The 19,409-nt window shown below is 33.9% G+C and overlaps 2 long non-coding RNA genes across 2 annotated transcripts; both read left to right on the top strand.

Annotated features, from left to right (window-relative positions):
• The first annotated feature begins 602 nt into the window (after nt 1–602).
• On the top strand, nt 603–14,678 carry LOC147476107 (uncharacterized). Its single transcript, XR_015209581.1, has 3 exons — nt 603–703; nt 7,571–7,661; nt 14,617–14,678. It is a non-coding gene; the product is annotated as an uncharacterized LOC147476107 (long non-coding RNA).
• On the top strand, nt 10,254–10,876 carry LOC147476108 (uncharacterized). The gene is made up of 3 exons (XR_015207598.1): nt 10,254–10,356; nt 10,449–10,523; nt 10,626–10,876. It is a non-coding gene; the product is annotated as an uncharacterized LOC147476108 (long non-coding RNA).
• Nucleotides 14,679–19,409: the final 4,731 nt, after the last annotated feature.

Here is a 19,409-nt window from a genome sequence, read left to right on the forward strand (position 1 = left end):
ATAATGATTGACCTTGATATGTTAGCTGATGATGAAGATCTTATTGGAAACCAAAAAGGAATGGGTAAAGTAGGGTGTGGGTTAAAGTCTAATGGCAAACCCAAACATAATCAGCAAATGAGAAAATCAAATAAGGTTTTCTACTGATGTTCACGTGTAGGATAGCTATGTGAAGGTGATTTGCTTGCTCTTTCAAGCCTTATGACTTTAATGAATGTGACTACACTCATATCAAATAGCTTATATATGATTCATGTGGGCACGTTCAGAGGCACGACAATATAGAGTTAGAATGGCACTATACTTTGAGATCCATGAAAAAGAATTTGAGATTGAAGTTTAGAAAGACACATAACTTTAGGAATGAAATAGTTGACTATCAGCCATAGTATTTTAGCAATCGTGAGGCATTAGTGACACTAAGAAGATGTATACTGAAATAAATGAGGTAATACTTATTGCTTGGGCCACTTTTTCTATTTATTTAGTTATTTATTATCAAATATTTCTAGGTTTCATTGGATAACAATTCATGCACAATTTTTCCTCTCGGAATTTCTATGTCATGATTAATTTGGTAAAACAGTTCCATTTTGTATTTCAGCCAAGGTTTTATATGGAACAATGGATTAAGAGAGTCCACCGGTCCTTGGTGTACACCGAAAATAAGTAGCAAACTATACACTAGCTGTATGATTTCAAGGTTAGCTATTATTCATCAATTTAATTTTACCTTTTTCCTTCTCTTTTTGTTGATCACAAAGTCTACACTCATTAGGTGCAACAGTTCCCTAATACCTTTGAAGCTACATATAATATATATAATATAGGGTTAGTTACCCCTAACACACACACACACAAATTAATAACTGCGATTACGCCCCTATATATGGTGGTTGCTTATCCTTTTGAGGATACCAAGCAACTGAAAAACTTTAAAAGACTTAGGCGTGCAAATGGACCTTATTGTTGTCGATTCTTATAGACAGTTGAGGAAATTGATTGGTTTCTATATTTTTTCTACATTCTGAGGGTTATATCCATTTAGCATGTAATTCAAGGTTATACTCACATTCTAGGCGTATGTGTTATGTGAATGATTTTTTGTGATGAAACCCATTAGTGGTTGGTTCTATTTGATTATCTAAAACCATATGTTTTCTATTCATTTCTTTTTTATCGGGATGGATTAATTGATTTATAACACAGTCACTCCGTTTTGATTTGCATTCTAATATATAAACTCATGAGCCACTTCATCGCAGTTGGTCTAGCTCTTACCTGGATATTATGAAATTCTAATACTATATTCTGCTTGACCGTATACAATTTGAAGAAGTTTATCTTGGTGTTTTGTATTTTGAATTGCATAGTGATACAAAGTTTGCCATTTCAATGTTTATCTTGGTGTTTTGTATTTTACTGCAATGTTTAGTACACAAGCACACAACTGCCACCTGTGGCAGTTAGGCAATTTTATAGGAACTCCAAAATTGAATTCATTTTGTTTTCTCTACTAAAAGGTAGACAAAAAGGTGCTCTAGCTATTCCAACTGTTTAGGTTGTTTCTTCTTTTTATCAAGTATTCAGATTTGCTGCTCAAGTTATATATAAGTATTTCTTAGTGTCATGCATTTATTTCTGCTCTAGAGGTTAGTTTTATTGTTTTTCCATACTACTAAACTAGCTTTCGAACCCATCCTACAAACGGGTGGCATTATATTAAATTATTGTAAAAAATATTAGCAACTATGCATAGCTATAAGATATGAAAATTATATTAATCAGTCATTCAAATTTCTTGCACCACTCTCTATAAAAAGGAAGCACCAAACCTTGATAAAACTCATCGACTTCTTTTTGTTATTAGGTTAAATAATAGAAGTTTGATTGAAGTTTTGTGAGAATGTCCAATGTGACGAAGATAATATTGAAGCTACTTGAATAGCATGACATTCTTAATCATAATAAAAAAAAATTATGATAAACACTACTTAAAATACAAAACTATATTTGTCGAGACATTTATTCCCCCTACATATAATACAAACATGTTTTAGGGTTATTAGTTCAATGCATTTGCATCAAGTTTCTGATTTTCTATTAATTATTCTTTGAGGTTAGTTCAATGTAGTACGTTGCATTCAGTTTCCAATTTCTCATTAATTATTTTTTTAGGTTAGTTCAATGCAGTTGTATCAAGTTTCCGATTTCCCGTTAATTATTATTTGAGGTTAGCTCAATGCAATTGCATCCACTTTATAATTTTCCGTTAGTTATTTATTAAGGTTAATTCAGTACAGTTGCATCCAGTTTTTTATGTTTCGTTAATTACTCTTTGTGATTTGTTCAATAGATATGCATCCAGTTTCTGATTTCCTGTTAATTGTTTTTCTAGGTTAGTTCGATAGTTTACAATTTCTAGTTATTTATGTTTTGAGGTCAGTTACATCCGGCTTCCGATTTCTAGTTCACTATTCTTTGAGGTTATTTCAATGCATTTGCATCCAATTTCTGATTTCCTGTTAGTTAATCTCTAATTTTAGTTTAATGCAGTTGCATCCATTTTATGATTTTCCGTTAATTATTCTTTGTGGTTTGTTCAATACATTTCCAATTTCCAATTTTATGTTAATTATTTTTTTAGGTTAATTCAATGCATTTGCATCAAGTTTCTGATTTCCTGTTAATTATTTTTTGAGGTTAGTTCAATGCATTTAGATCAAATTTATAATTTCTTGTTAATTATTCATTTAGGTTAGTTCAGTGTAGTTTCATCCCTTTTTTAATGTTTTTTTAATTAGTCTTTGAGATTAGTTCATTGCAATTGCATCTAGTTTCCAATTTTCCGTTAATAATTCTTTAAGGTTAGTTCAATACATCTGCATCTAGTTTTTGATTATTTATGTTTTTAGGTTAGTTCGATGCAATTACATCCTGTTTCTGATTTTCCGTTAACTATTCTTGTAGGTTATTTTAATGTATATTTGCATTTAGTTTCTGATTTCCCACCAATTATTTTATGAGGTTAGTTCAATGCAGTTGCATTCGATTTTTGATTTTCTGTTAATTATTTTTTGAGTTTAGTTCAATGCATTTGCATACAGTTTCTAGTTTCCCATTAATTATTATTTGAGGTTTGTTTGATGTATTTGCATACCATTTACGATTTTCCGTTAAATATTTTTTAAGGATTTGCATCCAATTTCTAATTTTCTATTAGTTATTCTCTGATGTTAGTTTAATGCAATTGCATCCAGTTTCTGATTTCTAGTTAATTACTTTTTTAGTTTAGTTTATTGTATTTGCATAAAGTTTTCGATTTCCCGTTAATTACTTTTTGAGTTCAGTTATGTATTTGAATCCAATTTTCGATTTCCTTTTAATTGTCCAATGTGGTGTGTAATACCAACTTCTACTTATCCATCTGTAGTGTCCTTGCAAACATGACATAAAAAATAAATTATGTTTGATTTACTATGTGTGATCATCAAAGATTATCCAGTTCCCGATTTTCCATTAATTATTCTTTAAATTATGCATGACTCACTATTTGGAATCTGCAAAAATTATCTACGAACGGGTGTTATTATATTAATTATTCTAAAAAATATTTACAAATATGCATAACTATTATATATTAATATTATATTGATCTCTCATCCAAATTTCTTATAACGTGAAAACCTCACTCTCCATTAAAAAAAAAAAACTCACCTTTGATAAAACCCTTCAATTTCATTTTGTTGTTTAATAATATAAATTTTATTGAAGTTTTGTGAGGTTGCCTAATAAGGCAAAGTTCATATATATTGAAGCTACTTGAATAGTAAGGAGTTACCAGTCATATAGAAAGAGATAAGATAAACACCATTTTAAATGTAAAACTATACTTATCAAGACATTCTCACAACATATAATCCAACTATGTTTTGAGGTTAGTTCAATGCATTTGCATCCAGTTTCTGATTTTCCGTTATTTATATTTTGAGGTTAGTTCAATGCAGTTGAATCCAATTTTTTATTCCCATTTTTTTTTTAAGGTTAGTTCAATGCAGTTGCATCTAGTTTCCGATTTCTCGTTAATTATTCTTTGATGTTAGTTCAATACATTTGCATCCAATTTCTAATTCCCTATTAATTGTTCTTTGAGGTCAGCTCAATGTATTTGCATCCAGTTTCTAATTTTCCGTTAATTATTCTGTAAGATTAGTTTAATGCATTTGTATACAGTTTTCGATTTCTCGTTTATTATTTGATAAGATTGCATTTGCATCTAGTTTTCGATTTCCCGTTAATTATTGTTTGAGGTTAGTTCAATGAATTTGCATCCAATTTCCAATTTCCCATTAATTATTTCTTAAGGTTAGTTCAATGCATTTACATCCAGTTTATTTTTTAAGATTAGTTCAGTGCAGTTGTATCCGGTTTCCGATTTTCCGTTAATTATTCTTTAAGATTAGTTCCTTGCATTTGCATCATATTTCCAATTTATAATTAATTTTTCTTTGAGGTTAGTTCAATGCATTTGCATCCAGTTCCCGATTTCCCGACAATTATTATTTTTATATTAGTTTGATGTATTTGCATCCAAGTTTTGATTTTCCGTTAATTATTCTTTGAGGTTAGTTTAATGCAGTTGTATCCATATTCCGATTTTTTATTAATTACTTTTTAAGATTAGTTTAATGCTTGCATTTCCATCCGTGTTCGATTTTCCGTTAAATATTATTTGAGGTTAGTTCGATGCATTTGCATCTAGTTTTCGGTTCCCCATTAATTGTTCTTTGACGTTAATTTCATTCAGTATTATATATGTTTTGAAATATTTGTCATTATTGCTTTGCCGTTATTTTTTTTTTCATTTTCTATTATATATTTTGTGATGTTATTTTTTGTATAATTTAATTTTTCACATGTAATTTGTTTTGGTTTGGTATATAATTTATTTAAGCCTAACGTCCACTTTAACTGAATCTCACTATTCCTCATTGAATACATATATATATATATATATATATATATATATATATATATATATATATATATATATATATATATATATATATATATATATTGTGGAATTGTGATATATATATAGTGTTGAAAATTTATAAATTCATAAATTTAATTGGAATCAGTCGTAATTATTGTAACCAGAATTGTGATTTTTGGAATCCTTAACTATGAATAAATGTTTAAATCTCATTGTGGATGACGCATCAAATCGAAAGGGTTTTAGGAAAATTGTTTTCAGTGGAAACTATTGTTTTTAGCAATTTAGTTTTTTAGTCTCATATTTTTTTTTTCGTAATTAGCTATATTTTTTGGAAAAAGTTTGAGACTATATGAAACTCTAGATGGGATTGTTTTTGTGAAACTCTAAATGAAATTGTTTTTTTGTAATTAGTTATAGTGTTTAGGAAAAGTTAGAGACTCTATGAAACTTTATATGAGATTGTTTTCTTATTTATATCCTACTTTTTTATAAGTAGTAATAGAGTTTAGAAAAAACTGGAGTCCCTGCGAGTGTTCCAAAAATTAGATTGGTAAGAGTGTAACTATATATATATATATGTCGTAATTATTGTGGTCGTAATTGTGATTTTTTGAATCCTTAACTATGAATAAATGTCTAAATCATACAGTGGATGGATCATCAAATCGAAAGGGTTTTAGAAAAATCGTTTTCGGTGAAAATTATTGTTTTTAGCAATTTAGTTTTTTGTTTACTTTTTTTTTTCGTAATTAGCTATATTGTTTAAGAAAAGTTGGAGATTTTGTGAAACTCTAGATATGATTGTTTTTTCATAATTAGCTAGTGTTTAGAAAAAATTAGAGAGTATGTGAAACTCTAGATGAGATTGTTTTTTTATTTATATTCTACTTTTTTATATTTAGTAATAGAGTTTAGAAAAAACTGCTTTTATATTTAGTAATAGAGTTTAAAAAAAAAATTAGAGTCTTTGTGAGGGTATAGTTATAATATATATATAAGGATAAAGATAAATATTTGTAACCTATTTTATCTTAATTAGCCTTGACACGTGGACATTCTAGAAACGCTTCATCAATTGAAGAGAGTAGAGCTATAATATATATATATATATATATATATATATATATATATATATATATATATATATAAATATAGTATGTTAAATATGAAATTAAAATAAAATATCATCTATCCTAGAGTTGTATTGAATGGAACATTCAATACAACTTCACGATAGATGACATTTTATTTTCTTTCAGCTTGAAACTTCTTTTGAACTCATGCAATTGGCTTTACATCTTATTCATAATTCATAGAGTAATTGGTTAATTGGCACTGTCATATAGGTTGGTGTAAGACAGAATGTTCACAGGCACTATTATTCAATATGGCCAACTCACGATCTTTTGAATTCCAGCTTCCATAATATGCCATTAGGCCCTAGAAACATCATCAAGTTCCCAACTAGCTATTGGTATTGATAGTTGAAGATTTTGAGATGAGCTATATCTAAATTTTAGAGAGTCCAAATAAACAGTGAATGCTGAAAATTAGGAGCACCTCCCGATATTTGTTGTTTTCTCCTTTGTTTATTCAGAAAACATAGTCACTCCCTGATCTTGATTGCCATTAAAAATAGTAACACTTAACCCAAACCCAAGGAACGAAGCCCTTCTCCCATTTCAAAGCAAGGTCCATTGAATTAAAATAGTATAGCTTAGTGTAAGCCTTGTAGCATGTATTGGTCTATGGAGCATGCCACTATTCAACTTTCGTTAAGTTTTCTTACATATTTTGTTTCTTTGAGAAGATCTACAATTTACGTTGTTTTTTCCATTTTCCTATTCATTTTGTGAATTTAAAATAAATAAATAATAAAATAAAATAGAATAAAAATAGAATAGAAAGTAATATGGTTCTCTGTTCATCCTGTCCTTATCAATGCTTCTAGAGACACAACCATTGATAGATTTTTGGTTTTTGAAGGAGCATGATGCACCTCCAGGTGAGAAACAAAATTACTTTAGGACACAAATGCGTCGAGTAATCAATGTTCTAGATATGGGCACTACGACGACATTATTGATGTCTAGAATCAAAAGACCTTTCCCATTTATAGTTCTTTGGACTTGACATTATATGCACAACCTTCATCATTTTTATATCTTTGTAGTTGTTACCCTCCATTTGTTTTTTCATTTCATAATCTATACATGTTGTCTGATATATGTGAAAGTATTCAATAAACTATCCATAGTTTATTGTTTTAGTGCATGCCAACAGTTTGCAGCTCTCGTAGATTCTTATGATAATATGGTAACCTCTTGGATATCAAACATTATCAACAAAAATATGAAAAGGTACTCATGCAGGTTGTTATTGCCCTTTTTGTGAGGTGATATGGATCTAAATTCCAAAATATTGTATTTCTATTAGTCGGCTTTGGTATCATGTAACAAACTGCGGTGCAAAATCAAAACATGATTTGTGAATAATTCATTACATGAGGTTTAGATTTATTCTTTTTTTCCTTATTATATTTAAGCTGAACTCCCAACTACCTCCTTGAAGGTGACACTTGATTCCCGACTACTAAGGCCTCAAAGGATTCTAATGGTTTATAGCATGGAACACCTTCAAGCCTAATGAGAAAGAAAACAAGGTATCAATTTAACCTTGCATGAATGTTAAAATTATTATAGTCAAAATCTAGCTCTTATATGAATAACTGATTTGTATTGTGGGGTATTGAGCATTGCCCATTTTATATATTATTTTTCCATGTAGCTCTCTTGCATGCAACCTCACAATTTGGGCAACAAATTTTGCATTGCTCCATCACTATAGTAATTTTTCGTTTATCTTGCCATGACTTATAATCCATCAGATTAAGTAATTAGACAAAATGAATATAATATGCTATATGTTGTGTCTTTGTACTATTTGCTCACTTTTATCTATTAGTCCCCAAGAATACTACATTATCACAACGCAGTACTGAATTGAATTGAAGCAATCCATACCTAAACCCAAAGACCAAACTCCTTTTGAGATATGGTCTTCTCTATTGTATGTTGGTGTTTCGTAAGCGTCTATACATTGCTATGCCATGGTTTATTATTTAACAGTACGTATTCATTATGTTAGGTTAAAAGGATTGTTTAGCATTTGATAATTATAGATTTGAATGACTGTAACTAAGAGTCAGTTTACATAAATCCAAGGATGTGGCTACCTATAAGGTCATCCAATGCGAATCCTGATGCAACAGATAATATATTTCCTTCATTCCAGTCTCATCACATTTATGTAGTTATTAAAATCTTTCTAATTTGATGCGTACTTGAAAATATGCCACCCACGAGCATCAAGCTGGCATGCTAGCCTAATGTCCTATACCATAAGACATTAAGGAAATTCAATACTACCTCGCTACCAACACTGCAAGGTCCTCTATGACCAATGTAATTTCTTAGTCTCCCTTGACAATAGGGAACAATTTTCTTGATGATTGTGAATTTGAATTGACATTAGTCATGAAAGTAGTTCAAAGAAGCAAAACCATAGGAGCCTTCATCCTATAAACTTTGTCCAGTTAATCAATTCCATGATGAACTAAACTATTATAGGGACCTTAAGTCCGCTACTTAATGTCATTATTGAAAAATGAAAAGTGTGGCAACCAAATTTCTTGGCAATATTACTCATGTTTTAACTACGGTTTTTGTGCATAATCAGTGTATACTATTCCATGTTTAAATATTTGATATTAAAACCATTGTATGTATTGCTTGATACTTTACATGTCCTTGAGGGGACCTTACGAGCCTTTTAGGACACTAGTACAAAAAAGGGTTTTTGTGACTGTTTTAAAATGTTATTTGTGACTGTTCTGTTCGAAACGGTCACAAATGGCAGAAAAGGATTTTTGTGACTGTTGTAGAAGCCCTTTTGTCACGCGCACCCTGACAACCGTGACAAATGACATTTTCATTTTTTGGCCAAGCACACATAAACTAACCCGGACTATTTTTTGTTACTATTAGGCCGGAACAGTCACTAGTGGTATTATTTTTCGTCACAGTTCTAACTTCTAAGCCCATAGCCCATGAACATAATTAGTTTCTTCTGAAACTACATTAAAACCCACTATCTAAAAACAAATTCATCCTTATCCTTCATAACTATTCATTCATTGCTCTCATAGTCTCATCTTTACTCATGACTCTCTTCTGGTTCATTAATTTCGAAGCTGACAATTAATTAAAACTCTTCGATTCAGATCTCATTCTTTCGCACTCAACGCTACTCTCGTTCTCTCTTCTTTGCTTTGGGGCCTGCCGACAGGTGAGAGTTTGGTTAGAAGTAAAGCTTCAAAGCTTTGGACTTTATGGTTGTTATCTACAGATTCCATAACCAGATTAGCCAATTGGATACAAATTGTGGAAGTTCAAAATCTGGTAAGCTCCTCAGTCGATTCCCCCTCTATTAATTTTCATTAATTTTATTAATCTTTATTAATTTTGTATTAGTTAAGGTTGGGATTTCTGGTTGTTTTTAAGAGATGGATTTTTGATTGTTTAACTTGGAATACCATGAGCGAGAAATTCCATTCTATGAACATAACCAACACAATCGTAGACAAAGTTTTGGTTGAATTAAAAGACCGCCTCGACGCGAAAAAAGCATTAAGTTTCTTCCACCGGTCATCACACCAGTTTAAAAACATTGAACATGGGGTTGAATCTTATTGCATGGTTGTTCACACATTAGTTCGAGCTAGGCTACGAGTCGACGCGAAAGTTTTACTTGAAACTGTTGTGAGGAAGAGTTGTAAGTATGATTCTACTGGATTTATTGTTGTGGAAATGATGTTTAGTAGTTACAAGATAATGAGTTCAGTTCCATTAGTATTTGATTTGTTGATACAGAGTTATTCGAAATTTAGAATGTTTGATACTGCTTTTGAGGCTTGTAGGTTTATAGAAGAACATGGGCTTTCTTGTAGTATATATTATTAGTTGTAATACTTTAATTCATTTAGTTAAAAAAAAGTGGTAGGAATGAATTGGTTTGGAAGATTTATTAAGAGATGGACCGTATGGTTCATTTGGTTGTTCTGCCAGATGCATTCTAGCATCTGGTCATTTATACAGACTATCAGCCAATGCTTGATCTTGTGAAGTCGCCATAGAAATATATTGTGCTGGGCAAGCTACTTCGCATCATATTTCCGGGTTATTAACGAGGTGTTTGCAGTTAATGCTTTGCCTTCTTGATGGGCTTTCTAGTGGTCCATCAGCAATCACTTCTCTTCCATCTAAATGGGCTCCTGTATTTGAGCTAAGAAATGAAAGGTAGGGCATCTAAAGAACTATTTCTGCCCCATATTCTGAACGTGCTAGACCTTTTCTTTTTGATAACTCTAATTTGTGGCTGGTGCTTTCAGTTTGCTAACTTTTATTAGAGATCTCGTTCAAAAGGATCCATGTGTATCGGAAGCATTTAGAAGCCAGATCCTGAGGTTTGACGTTTTTATTGTTTGTGAACTTCTCTTCTCTGATCTGGTTTTTTGCGTGCTCAATTTTTTATGTGTCTCATAATTCCAATGCAATGAATCATCTAGTTGAGGCTTCACCATCGGAGGAAGTTATAAATTTGATACTGATATTCTTTGAGAAGCTTCAAGCAACCTCCTTCTGCTTTAGTGAGGTGTTTAAAGAGAAGGTTCCAAGAGTGTGCAATTTCCTGTGGGAATCTATTTCTAAGGCAATAGAAGATATTAGACATATGGAGCAGCCGTCAACTATGCACTTTAATGAATCGAAGTTGGCTTTACTGTGGGGAGTTCTTAGTTGCTACCCCCATATTTCCTATCCGAAAGCAGACCATACATTCCTTGATTGTGGATTTGGTGACTGCACTTGATCAGCTCCCTATAATTGAAGCAGGTGAGTTTACTCTTATCTGTTTCCATTTTGTTTACAACAAAATTTGTTTATGAGGAAACTTGTAACTTGAGTATAATGTGCACGTGGCAAAGACTGTTGTATGTGCTTGACTGCTTAGTGTAAAGTAATTCCAAGAAGTATTAGTGAAATTGACTTATGCTACTTTGACATGCAAAGAAAGATTGATATCATTAAGAATCTACCTGGATGCAAAATTTTGAAGGCAGATAGTACATATAAGCAAGTACTTATATCGTTAGTTGCTGAACACATGCATAGATGCATGATGGTTCATATGGTTTAAAAAGTTTGCATTTTTTTTTCATGTGTGCAATTTTTGGTTTTTCAGCCCATGCCCCTCCACTCCCATACTTTCGTAAACACCACCTAAGTCTTAGAAAGGGTCTCAAGTTCATTCATCATTCATGGGTTTCATTTTTCAATAATTAACACTTATGGTACCTCGTATTTTCCCTTATGTTTTTTTTTATCAAGATATAGAGTTTTACGTGTTTAGATATCCTACAATATTTAGAGAACCTAACGAGGCATGAAATCAAATTTTTAGTTTCAATTTTGCATTGTTAATTTAGTTTAATTGCTTCTTTTCATCAAATTGAAATTGTGCTAAAATTTTGAATCTATTCAATTCAGTTAAAGCGGTATTTTTGCTAGTGGTCGGGTCGTACCAATTAGTGTTCATCATCCCCTAATTCGACGAAGGTGAATTAAAGGCGGTAGTTTTGTTTATCCCAACATCTCCATCTTAAACAGAGGCAGGTAATCTCTTTTTGATTTTTAAACGACACGGAATTTGTGTTTAGCAATTTCAAAGTTAAAAGTCACTATGTCAAAACACAGAATTTAGGACACGGGCTACACTTATTATAGGACTGCCACTAAATCTCTCTTTATTTTTTTTTTTGTTAGCAAACTCATAGATCTCTATCATGGATGACGTGTAGCAAATTACTGCTATTTGGTAAGAGTATTTGTGTTTTCAAGCTTGCGGTTGAACGCTTTCGGTTTGTTAGATAAAATTCCTAAACCAAATTTCTTTCTCAAACTCAGTTTATTGTTTGTCCTGGAAAGTAGAAAGTATATTTTTTGTTCACTTTGGATTTGATGTTGTTGTGTTGATTCATTATGGCTAGTGGGACTTTAAATTTTTTTGTTGTTGCTTGCAATTATTTAAATGTGTAGAACATAAGTGTTTGAAACTGAATTTTGAGCTAGTGGAACACAAGTCATTGCCTTGTTTGTTCACCTTATTTTCCTTTTGAACACAATAATGTGAAGTCTAGTATGTGTAAAATATTTAGACTATATTATAATCTTTGTAAGTTGCCTTTTAGCATTATTTAATGTTTTGTGTTGTTGCATCTTCATGTAGCTAGTTCATAAGTTACATGTATTCGTAAATTGACGTTATGTAGTTATTTACACAAACCAACTTCATATTTTTGATCTAGTACTTGTGAAGTATTGTTGGTAATATTCGTTATTCTACTTGTGAAGTTATTGTTGGGGGTTGTATTAGATGTTGAGTTAGTCAAAGGGTTATATGTTATATGATATTCTGATTCTACTTTTTGATTCCTAACTTGGTGTCAAGTAGAGCTTCTGATTTTTGGTTCCAAGACTTGATACCGAGTATTTTACCAAACTGAACTTGCCCCAAGGTTTGACTAAAAGTTGGGATATGCTTGGGAATGCTATTTGTTAATTCCCTACTTGCCTGAACTGCCCTACATAGCATCGAATATCTCCATCCAACATATGTTGAGCCATGTATTATTAATAAACAATCTATCTAAATTCGATACCATCCTGCTTCTACCCTTCTGGTTACACTACTAGAATTACAGCCCTGTAGGATAATGGTGATGTATGATAAGCGTCTATATGTTCACGCCCATTCACTGTGTTGAAAAATTCCTCCTTAGCTAATATATTTGGTGTGGCGCCATTCTTTTTTAGCATATATAACTTAGCACATAGATTACCCCTACCAGCTTGCATTAATTCCGGAGTGTTCTTCTTGGTCTCATGAGACATTGAGCACACACAAATAGGAATTGTTCAGTTGATAGTAATTTTAAGATAACATTAAAACCCCTTTTGAATTGTACGTACCCTCCAAAAGAAATCCGGTTTTTTTAGTTAATAGTGAATAGTGAGTGGAGCCATGTTTGGAAACTAAAGAGGGGGTCATGGTGGGTTGAGTGGTCGACTTAATTCTCAAACTGTTGCCTATATTTGTCTCAGCCTGCACGAACTAAGTTTTTAAGGAGTAAGACACCGCTAATAAGTGTTCTGTCCATAATCAAGTTCACCAAAGTGCATTTCGCACTATGTGGCCCCGATCATTTAGTTAATCTTTGATATGTCCGCTAGAACTGTCTGCCTCTGTCGGTGACTTTCTTGGTTGTAAAAAGGGAAAAATATATACTGATCCTATTCAATGGGAGTCAAGGTTTTATTTTAAATTTGCAGAGTGGAAGTTGGGTGGGAAGAAGTGTCCTTGCCCATGCAAGAAGTGTCGAAATAGATATTGGTCGACTTATAAAGATGTTGAGCGCCATTTAGTCATGCCTTAAAGTTTTTATGTGCAGTGGTTAGTTTTTATGTGGTATGTAGCAACCACTTGATTTCTGTTTGGCAAACGTATCAATCCAATGACACTTGGTAGTTGAGTCTGGATTGGATTTTTGCTGAAATGATTCTATTGATTTATGACATTTACCTAGTGGTTCTTTCGAGGAATTCAACTAGTAACAGGTCTTAGTTGCTTGACTACATACCACATAAAAGTAAAATTCTAAAAACAAATAATACGTTGATTTGATTTCTAATAATTTTCTTTTGTTTCTTTTTCCCAGCTGATTGTGAATATCAGTAGTTGCTCACGCATTAGGCCATGCCACTTGCTTAGATTCAAGCCACTATCCTCAAGATGAACCACTAGCTGGCTGATATATATGTGACTTTGGCGAGATTGGGACTGTTTTTCTTTTGAATTTAGATGTATTCTTTTATTGGATTAGAATGATTTGGAATTAGTGTTTATGAATGCTATTTTGAAATAAAGTGGGTTATTCAGTAGTTTGAGTTCATTGTGGAATCTTATGGTTATAATTTTTTTTTAAAGAAAATTAAATCATTTATCACGCTTTTAAGACAATTGTCATGAAAAGTGTCTTCTTTTGTGACACTTTTGAATTCAATTAACTACTATTTTGCCAAAACAGTCACAAAATCTATGTTTTATGGTGATGGTTTTCCAATATTTGTCACCGTTTTTTGTTGGTGGATAGGCTTATTTAGAGGAATCATTTGTGACGGTTTTGGAAAAAAAATAAATGACTCTCACTCCGTCACGGTTTTGGAAGAAAAAAAAACAGTCACTGTTTTTAACAGTGACATAAAGCCTTTTTTCTTGTAGTGGGATTAGGATACATGTAAGTCACTTTGGAGTTGATGTAGGTGACAAGATTTACAGTGTGACGATTGTCACATGTTCACACTTTATTAATCTATTTTTTTACTTTGTAGTTCAATTCACGCGTCACCATAACACAGTAGAAATTATTGGTTACTGTAAGTCAGAATTATAAACTACTTAAGAATTATATGTTTTTCTTTTAAAATTCTATAACACTGCAGGACTTACAACTAACAGTGATGGCTAGAAGACGTTAAAAGGTGGAACTCTGTGAGGGAAGTGTGTTGTAGTGCTTTTTAGAACTCTTTCGAAACACTGGGAACCTTATGGAGGGTGGTGTGGATGGAAGCTGTTTGAATGTCGTCCCATCTCTGAGTTTCACCTGGATGTTTTGAAGACATTGGTTATAAATGAAACTCCTAATAAAATGACTGGGGGCTTTTGTGATTATGGATTGTTGGACTTCCTTGTAACAACTTAAGTGTTTGATCATTTTTAATGGGAGGCTGCAAACAAGAGATTAAGAAAGATTTGGATTTGGAAGAGGTTGACCATGGGATGTTTTTGTATTATGCTATGACTATGTCATTTACATTCTTAACAATTTTTTTTGTATCCTTTTGAAATCCTATTTATAAAATAGTAGAATTATTGTATTTAAAAGGATCTTTAACAATGTGATGTTTGTCCTTATAATAATGAAGATCTTTCACTTAAAATATATGATGTATGTCCTTAAAATATTCTACTTGCAAGTGAGAAAATCACAAATTGTAACTTAAATGATGATTGATGATACAATTGCTTTAAATGGGCATAAAAGCTTGAGTTGATGGCTGAAAACTAATATTATTTGTGTGAGAACCCAAAAGATGCAAGAAGCTAACTAAAACAACATATTATGTGTAAGAGTTATCAAGCATGCTATTTTAGTTTCACCATTAGAGCAGCACTTAATATAAACACAAAAAACATCATAGTATAAACACAAAACCTATACGACATTCATTTTTTTTTGTTATTATTTTTTATTGGCCTAGAGAACTTTGATTAATAATGAGTTTCAATATAGTTTGGAAGTAAAATTTTTGATATATAATAATAAAATGAAAAAAATTAAATAAAAATAGTCCCCGTCAAAAAATCTAGTGTTAATAAGTATGTGAGAACACTAATACTAGAGGATAGAACATTGTAACTGTTAGAGTTATCCCTCACATGAGGAGAGAAAACGGAGCTGATTCTGCATGGATATGTCGAGGACGATCAAGGCCGTCGAGTAGTAGCGCACTTCGCTCACCTTTGAATCAGTCCGGTGTTCGAAAGCACCACCAGCTCAAAGGGGCATGACCTGCTTCGTGACTCCAGTGTTTGGTGCCGACCCATCAGATGAAGGCGCACTGGCGCTTCGTGACTCCGATGTTTGGATGAAGGCGCACCTAGCTCATGGCTCCAGTGTTTTGGGCACGCCTGCGCTCAAATGGGGCACACCTGTGCCCAGGTCTAATGTTCGTGGGCCTTGCTACAGTAACCGCAAAATTTGGTTTTTGGATATAAAAACCAAAATCAAGGTTTTGGAAAACCTAACCTAACCAAGTCAGAAGGATTGGAATCTAAACTAAAACAAAGAGAGAGAAACCCAATCTTGAAAGCTATCAAGATTGAGAGATAACCTTTACAAAGATACAACCCAGATAAGAGTGATCTAGTAAGGTGAGAGACTGAAAGGAGAGATTGTAATCTTCCTTCCCACTTTATAAAGAACTGGCTCTTGTGGAAGTAGGCATCATTGGCCGAACCACGATAAATCTTTGTTTTGTGGTTTGCTTTTACTGCTTTACATTATTATCTGTTGTTAATAGTTGTTTAGCGAGTTGGGCATGTTAGTATAGGTTGTAGTTGATATTTAGAATTTGTCCGGAGTTGAATTGTTTCCATATACAAGTTATCTGTGTAGTGGGGGAATCGATTGGTATTGGTATAATCCCCAACAAGTGGTATCAGAGCCTTGGTTAGAATAGCCTAGAGTGTTATCCGAATCTTGGTCAGAAGGTGTTTGACGAAATTCCTGAGAGAAGATTTGAGGTTAAATAACTTGTAGAGATGGACCATTCCGTGAACACTCACATGATGAGTCTGAATAGGAAGAACTACACCATCTGGAAAGCCAAGATGGAAGACTTGCTATACTGCAAGGACTTGGCACTTCCCATTGAGAATGAGGGAGTAAAACCGAAAAAGACCGATGAGGCCGAAAGGGAAAAAGCTTGACGAAAAGTGATTGGATACATTCGACAAATGGATTGACGACGGTGTCTTTCACCATGTGTCCCCCAAGAGACTACAGACCCTTCACCGTGGAAGAAACTTCGAAGACCTTTATGAGAGGAAGTCGGGTGGAAACAAAGTGCTAGTCGTTAAGAAGTTTGCGCATTACGAAGTACCAAAAGGTTCTTCAATGTCCGAACATCTTAATGAAGTACGAGAATATCATCAATCGATGCATTTGATGAAGATCAATTTGGGAGACGGTTGATGCTTTGTTTCTATTAGGCTCTCTACCCGAAAGTTGGGAGACATTAGCAGTTTCTCTACATGGAGCAGCCAAGGATGGAATTGTTACCATGGAGATGGCTACCACGTCTTTGTTGAATGAGGAGACTAGAAGGAGTGCAATAAGCAGCTCCTCTCACTCAGAGATCATTTTCACAGAGAAACGGGGGAGAGGTCAAAACAGAAAACCATCTCGCTCTAGAGGTGATGACGTAAGTAAATCTAGGGGTGAAGCTAGAACTCCTAAAGGCGCAGAGGCAATGTTACTATTGTGCCACCAAAGGCCACTTCGGATATGAGTCGCAATCAACGAAGAGGGATGAGAAGAATAACCGTGTACATGAAGACATGGTGCGAGGAACGAAAACACAAAGGCAGAGATACTACCGCACTAGTCGGCGACCTAGTGGGAATTGTGTCGATTGTGGTGTGTCTTTGTCTTAGTACCTCATGTCGATACGAGTGGGTGATAGATCTGAGGAGCATCCTATCCGCCACAATCGCACGCGGGATTCTTCACTACCTACAACCGTGGTGAATATGGTGAAATGAGGATGGGTAACAGTGGAGTCTCGAAGATTATAAGCATTGGAGATGTTCATATAGAAACCAATGTCAGCTACACCTTGACACTCAAGGATGTAAGACATGTCCCTGACATACGGCTAAGCCTAATTTCGATGGGAAATTAGATGACGATGGCTTTGTAAACTCGTTTGGTAACGGGGTATGGAAACTGAGCAGAGGTTCCATTGTAGCAGCCAGAGGAAAGAAAACTTGCTCTCTTTACAAAACACAGGCTAGTTTGTGTAAAGCGACGCTAATCGCGCGTAAGAAGAAGCTTCATCTGAACTGTGGCACAAGAGACTGTGTCACATGGGCATAAAAGGGATGGAAGTTCTTGCTAAGCAAAAGGTCGTGCCAGACATTAAAGGTACACATTTAAATACATGTACTCACTGTTTGGTAGGAAAGCAACACAGGGTGTCTTTCCAAAGATTCCCGTCTCACAGAAAGGACACTGTCCTTGAACTAGTGCACACAGACTTATGTGGTCCTATGAGAGTAAAGTCCCACCAGGGAGCTTCGTACTTCTTGACATTCATTGATGATGCGTCAAGAAAGATATGGGCCTATAGTCTGAAGACCAAGGATGAAGTACTTGGCGTGTTTGAGAAATTCCACAGCATGGTGGAAAGAGAGACTGGGAAGTTGTTGAAGTGTATTCGCTCAGATAATGGGGGTGAGTACATTGGACCATTTAAAAAGTATTGCTAGAGTCATGGGATTCGTCATGAGCAGACCGTTCCCAAGACACCGCAAATGTAATGGAATAGCGAGAGAATGAACCGTACCATTGTAGAGGGATGAGATGCATGATATCTCACTCTAAGCTATCTAGAAGCTACTCTTGAGTAGAAGCAATGCGCATGACCATGCATGTGATCAACCTGTCGCCGGCAAAAAGCCTCCGAATAGTGATTATCCAGAGAGTATGGTCAGCCAGAGATGTTGATTATGGATACTTGAGGGTATTTGGGTGCAGGGCATTTGTGCATATTCCGAAGGATGAGAGATCCAAGCTTGATGACAAAGCCAAGCAGTGCATTTTTCTGGGTTATGGAGATGAAAAGTTTGGTTACAAACTCTATGATCCGATTAACAAGAAGGTAATCCGAAGTCGAGATGTTGTGTTCTTAGAAGACCAAACCATAGCAGACTTTGAGGAGGGTGAGAAGCTACAGGCTTTCACCAATGATCTTGTTGATTCAGAACCAGAAGTTCCTACTGTGGAACGTGCAGAAGGCATTGAGAATGCAGAGAACCATGAGTTTGAAGCTCATGATAAGAATCATATTGTTCATGATGGGATAGAACCCATTGGTATAGAAAATGCAGATGAGATGCATGAACCACCACCAGAGCAAGCAGAAGTGCATCCTCCTGAGGCACCAGCAGATGGGGAAAAGAGGTCTGACAGAGGGAGACTAGCTTCAACCAGGTATCCACCACATACGTACGTGCTACTATCGGATGGTGGAGAACCTATGTACTATCAAAAGGTACTTGAAGGTATAGACAAAGAAAAGTGGTTGAAGGCCATGTATGACGAGATGGATTCTTTGCATAAGAATCACACTTATGAGTTAGTTGAGAAACCCATAGGGAGAAAAGTTCTCAATAATAAGTGGATATACAAAATCAAGCATGAGGAGAACAATCCTTGATATATGCTTGTTTACTACTACTTAGAGGTTTGAACTCTCTAAATTGATGCAAAAGCACTCAAAGTTCCTTACTCACGATCTTCGTTTCGTAGAGTTGCAATAAGGATTCGAACTAACCTAAAGTTTAGAACAACTACAAATTGGATGTTACAATAAAGGGAACTAAGGAGTAAAGTTATAATATTAATGCTAGGTTTTCCTTCCTACACAAACATTAAGAAAGACATTAAAGT

Source organism: Coptis chinensis, chromosome 9, assembly GCF_015680905.1.
Source record: "Coptis chinensis isolate HL-2020 chromosome 9, ASM1568090v1, whole genome shotgun sequence".
Lineage (NCBI taxonomy): Eukaryota > Viridiplantae > Streptophyta > Magnoliopsida > Ranunculales > Ranunculaceae > Coptis > Coptis chinensis.